Genomic DNA, 13,837 nt, shown 5'->3' on the forward strand with positions numbered 1-13,837 from the left:
ATAGCCTCCTTTGTCATCTTATCATGGTTTGTTTCTAGTCTAATATTTTGAGTAGTATTTTGTTTCTGGCTTGATATATTTGAAAGCCAAGAGCACTGACACAACAGTTGAGGGCAACACAAGTTATGCGAAGGAAGGAGATCATTGTCTCAAATTTGGACCCCTACCTCACACCACACACAAGATTTAACCAAAATGAATCAAAGACCAAAATGTAAAATCTAAATTCCTAGAAAATCTAAACTCCTAGAAAAAGTATAGGAGTAAATAATTGTGACCTTACATCAGTCAGTCTTAGATATAACACCAAACCCACAAGAAACAGAAGAAAAAGAATGGCTAAATTAGACTTCATTGAAATTAAAAACTTTGTGCTACAAATGATGCCATTTTAAGAAAGTGAATAAACAGTACAAAGAATGGGGGGAAATATTTGCAAAACCAAAAATATATCTGGTAACAACTTGATTCAGAATATACCAAGAGAAATGAAATATATCTGGTAACAACTTGATTCAGAATATATTAAGAACTCTCACGACCCAGTAAAAGAGGCAAATGACACATGGGAAAATAGGTAAGGGATCTACATAGTTATTTCTTCAAGGAAGATATACAAATGACCAATAAGCACATGAAAAATGCTTGATATTATTAGTCATCAAGGAAATGTGAACAAAATCACAATTATTACATCACTCCCACTTGGGTGCAAAAAAAAACCCCAAACCAAAACAAAACAAAACAAAAAACACAGCTAATAACAAGTATTGATGAGGATGTGGAAACCTGGGCCCCTCCCACAGGGATGGGGGAAATGCAAAATATTGAAGCTTCTTGGCAATATAGTCGGGAAGTCCCTCAAAACACCTAAACAGCTACCATATGACCTGGAAGTTTCACTTCTAAGTATACAACCAAGAGAAATGAAATACATGTCCACACAAAAATTTGTACAGATAAATTAACAGCAGGATTATTCATAAAAGCCAAAAGTAGAAGAAACCAAATGTCCATCAAGTGATAGGTGGAAAAATTCAATGTGGTATATTCATAGAAAAGATTATCTTTCTGCTGTAAAAAGAAATGAAGTCCTCTACACCTTATGGCATGGATGAACTTTGAAAACATTATGCTACGTGAAAAAGCCATTAGGCAAATGACACACTGGTCACCCAGTGATTTTCATGCCTATGGCTTGATGGCCATTTCAACCATAATCAATGATCAAACAGCACTGTTAGTTTATCTTTTACTTAACTGTGAAAACAAAGTACCACAGTAGTCAAAATGCAGAGTGCATTAGAGTGCATGATTCTCAAACAGAAATAAAGAGGCAAAGAGAGAAAGTCAAATTTTTTTTCAGGACTTTTTTTTTTTTTTCTCAGAACATGTTTTCTCAGTCAATTTTTTTCTCAAGTTGATCTTTTCTTAATTTAATTTTAAAAATTCCTATAGCTATTTTTATTTCTTATTATTCTGGATTTGAAATTTCCTCTTCCTCTAAATTTATCTTTGTGGGTAAAACCTATAATTACCAGTTTTAATCCAAAAGCAATTGGATCATACATTTTCATGAAAATCAAAGCAGAGTAAAATTACCAAATTGCAAACATTTCTATCAGACAGGCACTAGCTTTCATTTCTAAACTTAGATACAAAGAAAAGGAAATTTGTGCAAGTATAAATGTTCATATTTCCATGGAAACAGGTCCACAAAATGTATTTATCTAAATCAAATTGAATGATGGGCATGAAAGGTGTTCTTAATAAGCAGGCACAGAATGAATTGAATTATCTATTCTGGATTTCCCATGAATATTTCTTATGGTATGTGGTCAAGTCACCTTTATAGTGGTTAGTAAAAAATTAAAGGGCTGGCCTCTGAAGTGTGAATCAGAGTAAAACTCAGGTGTGCCAAGAAATGAATTCTGGGCATTTTATGACACAGCTACTCCAAAGCAAAACTACTGGATTCTCCAAAGTGCATTTGCATGATCCATATTCCACATTCAGCTTGCTGTAACATGAGCCCTTGGAAAGAAGTCATCCAGTGATCAACCTGGTGTCTCAATTCCTTCCTTGGAACAGTGGGCACACCTTCCTCAAGAGAATGTTCTACAGCTCCTGGAACAGTATGCATACATGATGATGTCTTCAGCTGGTGCCAAGCTCAGAAGGGGAAGAAAGGTGCCTGCCCTTGGCCTCCTTAACATACCTTCAAAATTAACCACTTTTTGGACTCATTTTGTAACTAAATTTCTCCCAAATCTATCAAATCTTCCCAAACTGGTAAATCCATAAATTCAATTTCTTTCCACTTCTTCATTATAAATATTATTTTTAAAAATCTTTCTTTCAGGGATGCTCAGTCGATTCAGCAGCTGGCTCTTGATTTTGGCTCAGGTCATGATCTCAGGGTTGTGGGATTGAGGACTCCACGATCAGCAGAGAGTCTGTTTCAGATTCTCTCTCTCCCTCTGCCCCTCCCCCAGCTTGTGCTCTCTCTCTCTCTCTCTCAAATAAATAATTAAAACTTTAAAAAATATTTAAAAATCTTTCTTTCAAAACCTCAAGTCTTTTCTTTAGTTCTCTGCAATCTTGCACTCATAGTAAGTAATTACTCTGTGTTTCACTCTTACATATTTTCTGGGATCTGAATCATCCATCCCCATCGCTTCTCGGCCTTTTGGCTAAGATCAAGTGTAGTATCTGAATCATCCATCCCTATTACATTGAAATGACTTCCTTTCCTTTTATTTTATCTCTCACATTTCCCAGGTCTCAAGTTGCCTTTACCTTCTGCTTCTTCACTATGAAAGACCTGAATGGGAGCCATATTGTTATGGTTAATATGTCTATGTGGCTGGGCCCCAGTGCCAGATTTTTGGTCCAACAATATTCTGGATGTTTCTGTGAAGGTCTTTCTTTCTTCTTTCTTTCTTTCTTTCTTTCTTTCTTTCTTTCTTTCTTTCTTTCTTTCTTTCTTTCCTTCCTTCCTTCCTTCTTTCTTTTCTTTCTTTCTTTCTTTCTTTCTTTCTTTCTTTCTTTCTTTCTTTCTTTCTTTTTTCTTTCTTCCTTTCTTCCTTTCTTCCTTTCCTTTCTTTCTTCCTTTCTGAGATTAACATTTGAATCAGTGGACTTTGTGTAGATTACTCTCCATGTTGTGGTGGGCCTTGTCTAATAAGGTAAAGACCTTAACAGAACAAAGAATGACAAAAGAGTGAGTCAATTCTTAAATCTATCTTCCTATCTATCTATATCTATCTACCTATCTATCATCTAACTATCTATCTATCTATCTATCTATCTATCTATCTATCTATCTACCTATCTATCCTATTTCTCTGGGAAATCCTTACCTATACATATATATACTGTGTTTTCTTCCCTCTTTGTCCTGTCTCTACCTCCTTCAATATCTCTGAGCCCCTTACTTCCCCACTCTCTCTCTCTCTCTCTGAGCCCAGGAAATGTCCTTTCCCTGGGGAACTGCGGAAACCAGGCCCCACATTCCCTGTTCCTGCTCAGGAACCTGCTCCTCCCTGCTGTTTCTTATCACACCTGCCCATCTCTAGCTTGTCTCCTTCTCCTCTGCTCCCCTCCCCACTTTGGCCACCTGGAATCTATGTACTTTATCTACCCCACTCCCCAGCTAGTGTCCCTGGTTTGGGGGCACATGCAGCTCAGTTGGTTCCACTTGGTTACTTAGGTCCATTTTAAACCACCCCAACTATGCATTCGCTGTGAGTCGTTTGAAGTTGCTCATGTCCTGCTTGGTTGGGGGTTAGTGCCAACTGTCACTTCAAAAGTCACTTATTAGGTCCTTATGCTCCTCCCCCATAACACTGTTCCCAAATAGTCATGGTGCATGAATGGTTTCCTAACCTGTTTCTCCAGCATGTCCTTGGCCGTGGGCTATAAGGGCTCTGATACTCCTGTTTCTACATGGAAAGCATGTACAATGTCACTTCCATGATCTGTTTCGAGAAAGTTCTATTTCCCACTCTTCCCAGCCGGACCCCATTGATATGCTGGAACTGGTTCATTCTTCCCCTTCTAAACCTTTCCTACAATCAGTGTTTCAGCACTTGAGGGAGTGAGGATTCCAGGCATAGATATTGAATCCCCACTCACTTTTTCCCAAAGTTTTAGATCCTAATTATCTCAGAAACCTCCCACTTAATATTGTTTTCTTTGCAGACACAAATCTCAGTTCAGATACCTTGTTCCCAGGAATAAGATCTACAGTAATTATTTTCTTAGGGATTAATTAATCAAACTGATAATCTGGCCTTACCCGCGTATAGTTTCTTGGAAGCTAGCCTTGTGTTTGTCCTCAAACTCTTCAGCACATATTTTCTCTGGGAAGGGCTTCCCTGCTGCTTCCCAGGCCCACGACCCTAGTTCCTGCGCACTTGGGAGAGAGTCCATGCCCAGAAAGCAGGGTCCACTTTCTGCTCTGTCTGCTCCCCCCTCCTCCACGTTTCACTCTCCTGTGTCTGCACTTCTTCTTGGCATCCTCACCATTTTCTCAGTTAGCATATCCATCCCCCTGGTCAAGCAGGGGAGAGGGTTTCTCAGTGCGTGTCCAAATGCTGCAGCCGTGCGCCCTCTGTCCTTGCCAGCTCTGCAGAGCCTCCTGGCAGCCTCCACGGCACGCAGTCACCCGCCTGCTGGGAACTCAAAGAACGAAGGAACAGCACCAGAGACCACTGAGGGATATTTCAAAGAGAAGATGCCAAAACATGCTACAGAGAAGGGGCTTCTCTCTCTGAGTGAGAGGCTGTTGGCCTGGGGAGAGCAGTGGGCTGGGCTGACCCGTAACAGCTCAGCACTGACTATTACAGATCGAAGCTGGTAAGCAGGCTCTGACGTCATTGGTAGCTTGAAATCAGCCACGGGGGGAAGTGTTTACACCACAGAGACTGACAAACTCACAAATCCGTGTTGTTGCTATTGTTACTGTTGTTGTTTCCTTGAGGAGCAGTTTGCCAGCCACTGAGTGTGAGGGTTATGCTCGTTCTTTCCACAAAAGTGATAGGATTTCCTTGGTGTGTGTGTGTGTGTGTGTGTGTGTGTGTGTGTGTGTGTGTGTGAAAGAGAGAGAGAGAGATTGGGAGCACAGAACCTCCACTTTCTAGGACATGAAGCATCTCCTTTGCTCTGAACAAGGGCTGCTCCCTCTGCCTGATCACTCTCTGCCCTTCACTTAGGCAACATCTTCTCTTCTTTCAGGCAGGCAGCTCAAGGGTCACAGACCTCAGGGCCTGTCCACCCAAGCCTTAGATGGGCTCATCTTCCAGTTAATTGCAGCTCCCCTGAACCCGTCTGTCATCACATGATCTGAAAACCTGTTTACTGCTCTGTCTGCCTTAGCTGATTGACTGTGAGCACCTCGAGGCAGAAACCTTATTTTATTTGCCTTTAAATATGCACAGCCTTACTCTGTGTCTGCAGATCACAGCCCCTCATTAAATGTTCCATCAATGAAGAACCATGTAAAAAAACAAGAAGAGAAAAAAACCATGGTAACAAAGGAGCCGCTCCCACTGGGAAATAAGCATCAACTGAGGGACTCCCAGGGGCACCTGTGAGCCCCAACACTTCTAAAGCAGTGAGTGCAATGGCGACTCCATCAGGAAAGAGCAGGAGAACCACAGTGCAGATTAGCAAAGCCCAGCCCATCTCTGCGGCCAGGGAGGGACAAACTTCACACAATTCCAAGCTCCTTGCATGAGAAGAAATTGTGGTCTAAGTGAGGTTCATCTTAATTTGTCTTTTTTTTTTAAAAGATTTTTATTTATTTATTTGACAGAGAGAGAGATAGCGAGAGCAGGAACACAAGCAGGGGGAGAGGGAGAGGGAGAAGCAGGCTTCCTGCCGAGCAGGGAGCCCGATGTGGGACTCGATCCCAGGACCCTGGGATCATGACCTGAGCCAAAGGCAGACGCTTAACGACTGAGCCACCCAGGCGACCTCATCTTAATTTGTCTTAAGTTACATTTATATCAGGCATAGATGCTTGATTTAAGTGAGTATGCCACTTTTTAAAAAAGATTTTACTTAATTTATTTGAGAGAGAGAGAATGTGTGTGCGCTAGAGCAGGGGGAGGGGCAGAGGGAAAGGAAGAGAGAATCTCAAGTAGACTCCGTGCTGAGCGCAGAGCCCAACGTGGGGCTCAGTCTCACGAACTGAGCTGAAGCCAACTGAGCCACCCAGGCACCCCAGTCTGCCACTTTCAAATTTCTTAATATCGGCAAGTAAAATCTATCATTAAGCAGTCCCATTTTGTTACATTGTAATTGGCTGCAAATTGATGGAAACTTTTCAACTGCCTGGCCACTATGTTCCTGCCCCGACAGGTGTTAATGACAACCTGCACCATTACTTACAGCGTGAGTGTGTGGTGGCTGGGTTGGGGGTGGGGGACGGGCGGTGTCTTACTTATGTAACTCTTTCTCTTTCTCCCGGAGATTTCCTCGTTCGACCTATCACTGTCCATCCTCCTCGATTCACCACCTGTTGCCCTGTCTATACACCTGCTGCTCTGGGGTCCATTCCCACTACAGGCTCTGAACTTTCACAGTCTGCTCCCCCAACCATGCACACATTCATACAAGCTTGCTAATAGTTGATATCCATCTGATTAATGCAAATTCTAGAAAAATTGGCATAACTATCTCCATTTAATAGATGATAAAACTGAAGGAAAGGCTTACCCTGACACCTATGACTAGTCAGTGACAAACTGGAAATGTCACTTTTATCCTTCTACTCTGACATGCATTTGTCAACAGGTGTACTTAGGGTCTCTCCATCCGGTCTACTGAACTCTAACTTTGCAGGACGAGGTCCCTCTCTTGATGCTGAGTGGATGGTAAGAGAATCATTACTTCTTTGAAGTCAATGAAACAAAACCCACACACCTGCATTACTCAAAACTAGCCTTGAAAATAAATTAATTATAATTGTCTCTGCTTTGCTGGTATAGAATGACCAATGACTGTAAGAAACATTTTGTGAGAATATTTTTAAAAATCAGATATATCAGTATTTGTTTTCCATCTTACAAAGGATTCCCTGTGGCTTCTCTCCAGCTCCTATAACTATGTCTTTAACTGGGTTGCTTATATGGGACTAAATTATTGTTACACAATGAATTAGACTGATTATGATTTTTAATAAATGCATTTGAACAAAAGTAAGTTTGCTAACTATGAACATTTACAAATGAATAGTTCCAACCAGGACCAGCCTAAGCGGCACCAGGGGTTGAGTCCCATCTGCTTTTTGAGGTTGTATATTTTCTGCAAAGACCAAGGGATTTGGAGGTGCAATTTGTGGTTAAAAATAAAAATTTACACGATTGCATAGATTTTATGATGGAAGATCTGAGTCTTCTAAATAAATGGTAAACACGCCTAGCCACACACATACGGTCTTGTGTACGTAATTCCAGGCACACCCCCACAACACACCATCTCTCAGTTGGGTACTTACACATGCGTTCACATGCATAAACCCCATGCTCTTACACTCTGAAGGAACACCAAATTAAAGTTATTATGAGAAACGAGAAAGAATACTAACAGTAATCCACAACCATGACAACGACAACAAAACAGGCTAAAATGAAGTCTGGTGTGACTCTCTGACCTGGCTTTAGCACTCGTGGACAGGAACTTGGCAGGCCCAAGTTCATCTGGGAAGCTCTCACATTTATCTATCAAACTCCTTGAGGACAAACATAAACATGTCTCTTCCCTTCTTGTCCCCTTCACCGCAAATCTACATTTCACATTAGAAAATAATCCAACTTAATGGCTTCTCATGGGAGATATCTCTAGATTTATGCATTTATTGATAGAGTAGGTCAAATGGAAATTTAGCCTAATATACATTGGAGTAGAAAAATTAAGAACAGGCACATTCATTATTTCTGTTTATCCCCAAACCAGCTAAGCTGATGTTATTTTGAGATCTCTAAAAATGAAGCTTTTTAAAAATACAAGTATGAAGTAAAATGGAGCTTTGCATCATAATTTAATGTTCCTGCTAATGTGCTCCTTGAGTCAAATGTACTATAAATTCATTGCAATTAAGTGGTGGAATTATTTAATGAGATTTTGCCTGTCTGAATCCATTATCATTTGTCCACAAGAAGCTGTCTGGCAAATACCAAGAATGTATATCACTGACAGGCAAATAGATTTCCTTTCTTAGCAAAGTGTAATATGTAATTTAAATTCATTATCTGAGAATGTAAGATCACATTAAATATATAGAAAATAATCTTCCTGGTCAGGAGCGTTGAATTTCCACTATCAAAATGTGTCAAATCTCTACCATATAACGCTTTCTTTATCTTGAGAAACAGAAGAAAAGTGCTGTTTTTATCAGATTCACCCCCTCATATTGGTTAGATCCTGGTATGTGTCCTCCATTTGTCCACAGATCTTCAGCATTAAAACCAATAAAACAGACCATGCAGCTCCCTTTCTCTATCATACGGGACCATCCTTTGCGCCCCCATTCTCCTACCTTTCTATTTTGTATGAGCACCAACATCCCAGAGACCATTGAAACCCGAATACCTTACCAGTTACTAAAAGCAGGTACGTCAGCTTTTTAGCATACCAAAGTTCCATTCAGACCACCTCCCTTCAGTTCTAGAAGGCTCAACTGGAAAGAGACTTTCACAAAATCTGTCCACTGTCCTATTTCCCAGAAAAGAACATTAAGGCTGAGAACTGGTCAATGAGTCGCTCATGTGTAGAAACACAGTAGCATTGAATAGTTAGCACAAATTTCTTTCTCTAGGCCTCCTCTTTTTGGCTTCCCTGACTAGCACATTTTACCTGTCCTTCACCATTGTCCCTGACAAAGAGTTAACCAGCAAAGACTTTCCACTTGAAGGCTGTCTACCTAGGGGAAGAGCTCTGTGAGCCCAGAGCACGGTGACCAGAGGCTCCAAGGGTGCATCTCAGCAGCCAGGGCTTGGGGCTGACCTTCCGCACGATGCCCCAGACTCAGCTCATTCTGTGGTCTTCCCACCTGGAGCTGGTCCCATGCCTCCTGTCCTTGCCGGCTCATCACCATTCCCAGTGACACTTCCAATGGGAAGCTCACAGGAGCATCTTGTGGAGCCCCCTGCTGACAACAGCAGAACCACATCCATCTTTGGAAAACCAAGGCTCCTAGAAGGAACTCACCCAAAACTCTTCACAACTGAACAAATGAGGGAGACAGGTACCATCACGTTCCTTCTTTCAGGGAATCATTATTGAGCAACCGCTGTGTGCCAGGACAGACATCAGCTCTGGGGAGAGACACTGTGGTCATGGTGGCAGACCCAGTCCCCGCTCACAGTGGAATGAAAGGCAGCAGATCATAGACGAGTCAGTAAATGAAAAACAATATAATTGCAGGAGTTGGAAGTTTCCGAAAGGAATAGTCAGAGTGAGGAAAGAAAGACTGACCGAGAAATTCTTGCATTAGGTGCAAGTTTCTCAAATTCCAGCCACTTCTCACTTTTGCTCATGAAGCTCCCACCCCAGTGGCCTCCACTGAGAACCTCAAAGCCACAAGCTTACTGCTGCCTTAGGGTTTTGCTCTGAGTGTTTCTCATTCCCAGGGTGCCCTTCAGAAATCTGAAGGTCAGCTCTTCCTAATGTGGTTCTCAAGTGAAACGGGACCTCCTCAGAGAGGGGAGCCCCTGCTTCTCTACATAAAGTAGTCACCTGGTGTTCACCACAGCACCCTGTTTCCTTCATTGTTCTGAGCAGTCCAGAAACAAATGATAAGAACTCAATATTTTTTTATCCAACTTTGGTTAAAACTCTAATTGAAACTGGAAACAGATAGCAGTTAATTTTTTAAAAAATCTTGAGAGAAACTAGGAGTAGAAGGTATCAGGGTTCAATTTCAAGAAGTAGGTGGACTAAATATATTTGACTAAACACTAACCCTCTTTAAATATTAGCTAAAACTACTTTATAACAAGATGCCATCTCATTACCAATAAACAGAAACAAACTAAAGTAACTCTGAGTGATGGAAGGGAGGTGGAGAGCCCCGACGTGGGTTGTGTGTAAATGCAGGTGTTGGTGATACAACCACTTGTTAAAGGGTTTGGTGTTACCCGGTCAGGTTGAAGGGGAGCAAAGCCTACAACCCGGCCATCCTCCCAGGTAGATACCCTGGCCAACTTTGCGCCCCTGCACAGGGACCCGTGCCCAAGTTCACATGGGCATAGGGGAGGCAAAAACAAACAAAAATGGCAAATGACCTAAATTATCAGTAAAATAGAACAAAACAGGGCTCCTGGGTGGCTCAGTTGGTTAAGCGACTGCCTTCGGCTCAGGTCATGATCCTGGAGTCCCTGGATCGAGTCCCACATCGGGCTCCCTGCTCGGCAGGGAGCCTGCTTCTCCCTCTGACCCTCCCCCCTCTCATGTGCTCTCTCTCTCTCATTCTCTCTGTCTCAAATAAATAAGTAAAATCTTTAAAAAAAAGAAAAAGAAAAAAAACAAATGATGTTTATTTCTTCATGTATGAAATTCTACAGAGGAGTGATTATAGCTATACACATCAACATGAATAATCTCACAAATATAATATAGAATGAATGAAGAAAATCCCAAAAGAATATGTGTGTAAAATTACAAAAGCTTCAAATATTATTTAGCTATATAAGCCTACACAGATACATATATTGTATGACCTACCAGGTCCTGACAGTTAAACAACAACAAAGACACACACACACAAAAATTCAGGATGGTTGCTCCCTCCAGAGGCAGGAAGGGGGATAAGATTGGGGAGGCACAAGAGGGCTTCTGGGGTGGGGGATTTTTCATCTATTGGGTTGGGCAGATGGTATGTGAGCTTGTATTATGTTATTGTATTATTTGCATATGTAACATATAATTTTTTTTTATTTAGGAAACATTTCACAATGACCATGGGAACTGGAAAAAGAGAAACCAATAAAAGAGCTTTTGGAATACAAAATGCTGAGTTAACCATTAAATTTATATAGCTAGGTAAGGACATACAAAGACTAACAGTTCTCATAACAAAATTCATTAAGTCCCTAGTTTTTCCATATCTTGTTTTTGTTGTTGTTGTTATTAATTAATTTTGTAAAACTTATTTTATTTAAAAACAAAAGACCAAACCCACGTCCTGTATTCATTATAGACTTTTTGGTTTAAAAGTAGTATTTTCTTTTAAATTGAGGTATCATACACTAGTTTCAGGCATAGAACATGATTCATTATTCGTACATATTGCAAAATGATTACCACAATAAGTCTAGTTCACATCTATCACCACACATGGTTAAAAATTTTTTTTCTTATGATGAGAACTTGTAAGATCTACTCCCTTAGCATCTTTTAAATATACAATATAGTATTATTAACTATAGTCACCATGCTGTAATTTATATTGCCATGACTTATTTATTTTATAACTAGAAGTTTGTACCTTTTGACCACCTTCACCCATTTCACCCACCTCTTCACCTCCTTGCTTCTGGAAGGCTTCTGGAAACCACCAATCTGTTCTCTGTATCTATGATTTTTTTAGATTTCTTTTAGATTTAGGTCATGTGATAGTTATCTTTCTCTGTCTTATTTCATATAGCATAATATCCTTAAGATCCATCCATGTTGTCATAAATGGCAAATTCATTATTTTTATAGCTGAATAATATTCCATTATGTGTATACACACACACACATACCATATTTTCTTTGTTCATCATCCATGTATCCTTATTTTTTTTGAGATTTTATTTATATATTTGAAAGAGAGAGAGCACAAGCAGAGGGAGAGGGAGAAGCAGACTCCCTGCAGAGCAGGGAGCCCGATGTGGGACTTGATCCCAGGACCCTGGGATCATGACCTGACCAAAGGCAGACGCTTAACCGAAAGAGCCACTCAGGTGCCCCTTTTGTCTTTATAATGCTGAAGTTCTGTCTATATCTTTTACAAAAAAGTTAAAGTAATTTCCTGTAATATTGTAAGGTTAATTTTAAATTTTTTTTTTTTTTTTTTTTTTGAGAGAGAGAGAAAGAGCACAAGCAGGGGGTGGGGGGAGAGGGAAAAGGAGAGAGAGAATCTTAAGCAGGCTCCATGCCCAGCATGGAGCCCAACACAGGCTGTATCTCATGACTCTGAGATCGTGACCTGAACTGAAATCAAGAGTTGGATGCTTAACCAACTGAGTCACCCAGGTGCCCCTGTAAGTTTAATTTTAGTATATCTAAAAACTGCTCTGAAGACTAGAACTGCTGACTTATAACATCAATGTTATGGAGCAATTTTGCAAAAACCTTTATCATAGAGAAGTCTTATTCTCTTAAATTTATAAACTGCTTGCCTTGGAGTTCATTTTGATCACCAACGTTCTAATTAAGAAGAGAGAATGATTTCTCCACTCTAGTTAAAATGAATTCAATCAGCTCATTAATAGGAATTAACATTTTTCAAAAATTTCATTTTCAAAAATAAATAGCTAACTATATCAGATTATCTGCCAATGCAGTGCTAATTCTAGATCCTCTAGAGCTCTGATCTAATATCTTCATGTTTATATACTTGCTTATTTTCTTCTTGCTACCCTTCATAGGCTATAAGCACCATGAAATTAAGCTTTTCCTATAACAAAGCTCTTTGAATAGCATCTAGCTCCTAGCGAGTGTTAATAAATACCTGCTGAATACTGGAATAAAAACCTCTTCAGATATATTATTGGCACTGGGTATATCTCAGGGGAGTCAAGTAAAACCCAAGCTTGCTACACACAGAGACTTTTTTTAAAAAATCATTATCAGTGCTAAAATTTCAATGAATTCCCTGGTTCCTCTTGACCTTTCTCCATGAATAAAAGATGATGTTTCTGATGTTCTTAATTTGAAGGACCATAATTTTTCCATTACTTTTCTAAGTAGTCAATGACAATTATAGTTGGTGCCAAATATCAAACAGTATATTTTATAGATATCGCGGCCTAGCCTTATATTTTATTTTATCAATATTTTCCCATACATACATTTCTACTAATTTTCCTTGAGGGAATGGCTTCTGATTCTTTGTTACCAGCTTCAAAGAAGATGGTATTAGTTCTTGAGTCACACCTGAGCTTGGAAGGTCTACCTTGCTCACCCCACCAGTTCAGATGCTAACCAATGAATGACCCTTGAGAGCTTTGAGAGAAAAAAGCAGAAGCTACCAGGGGTAAGAGAAATCACAAAGGACTTCCACAAAGGGCATTAAAATAAATCAAAATGAACATTTTAAAATTCTTTTGGCAGACAAAATGGCAGGAGTCGCCATGGCTGAGCACAGTAGCTGCCCTGGGGCTTGGGAGCCACTGAACGGGTAAACGAGCAGAATGAGGATGGAAATTGTCAATACAGAAAGAGCTGCGCTGGTAGAATGGCAAATTTAGAAGGGTTCAGGATGAGAAAGCAGACATTGAATAGACAACTAGTCATAAAACTGGCTAATGGCTACCATGTGATAAGTTTGGACATGTGCATGCACCATCACCACAATCAAGGTAATAAATGTATCATGGGTGTACGCATGTGTCCAAACTCTTCAAAATGTATACATTAACTATTTGCAGGGTTCTTTGTATATCAATTATATACCTCAAAACAGCTGTAAAAAAGAGATTTGGGCAAAAAAAAAACCACTTTACAATGAAAAATACTGCATGAATTATCATCCTCTTTCTCTATAGCAGGTTCATTGAGAGTGATGAAGTAGAGGGAAGGGAATACTATGAACTCATACTCACACTCAATATTGTCAGGATAT

The 13,837-nt window shown here is 40.2% G+C and overlaps 1 pseudogene; it reads left to right on the forward strand.

Moving 5' to 3' along the window:
- Positions 1-2,673: 2,673 nt before the first annotated feature.
- Positions 2,674-2,750, forward strand: LOC118543627 (U2 spliceosomal RNA; annotated as a pseudogene).
- The last annotated feature ends 11,087 nt before the right edge of the window (positions 2,751-13,837 follow it).

Source organism: Halichoerus grypus, chromosome 2 (assembly GCF_964656455.1).
Source record: "Halichoerus grypus chromosome 2, mHalGry1.hap1.1, whole genome shotgun sequence".
In the NCBI taxonomy this organism is placed as follows: Eukaryota; Metazoa; Chordata; class Mammalia; order Carnivora; family Phocidae; genus Halichoerus; species Halichoerus grypus.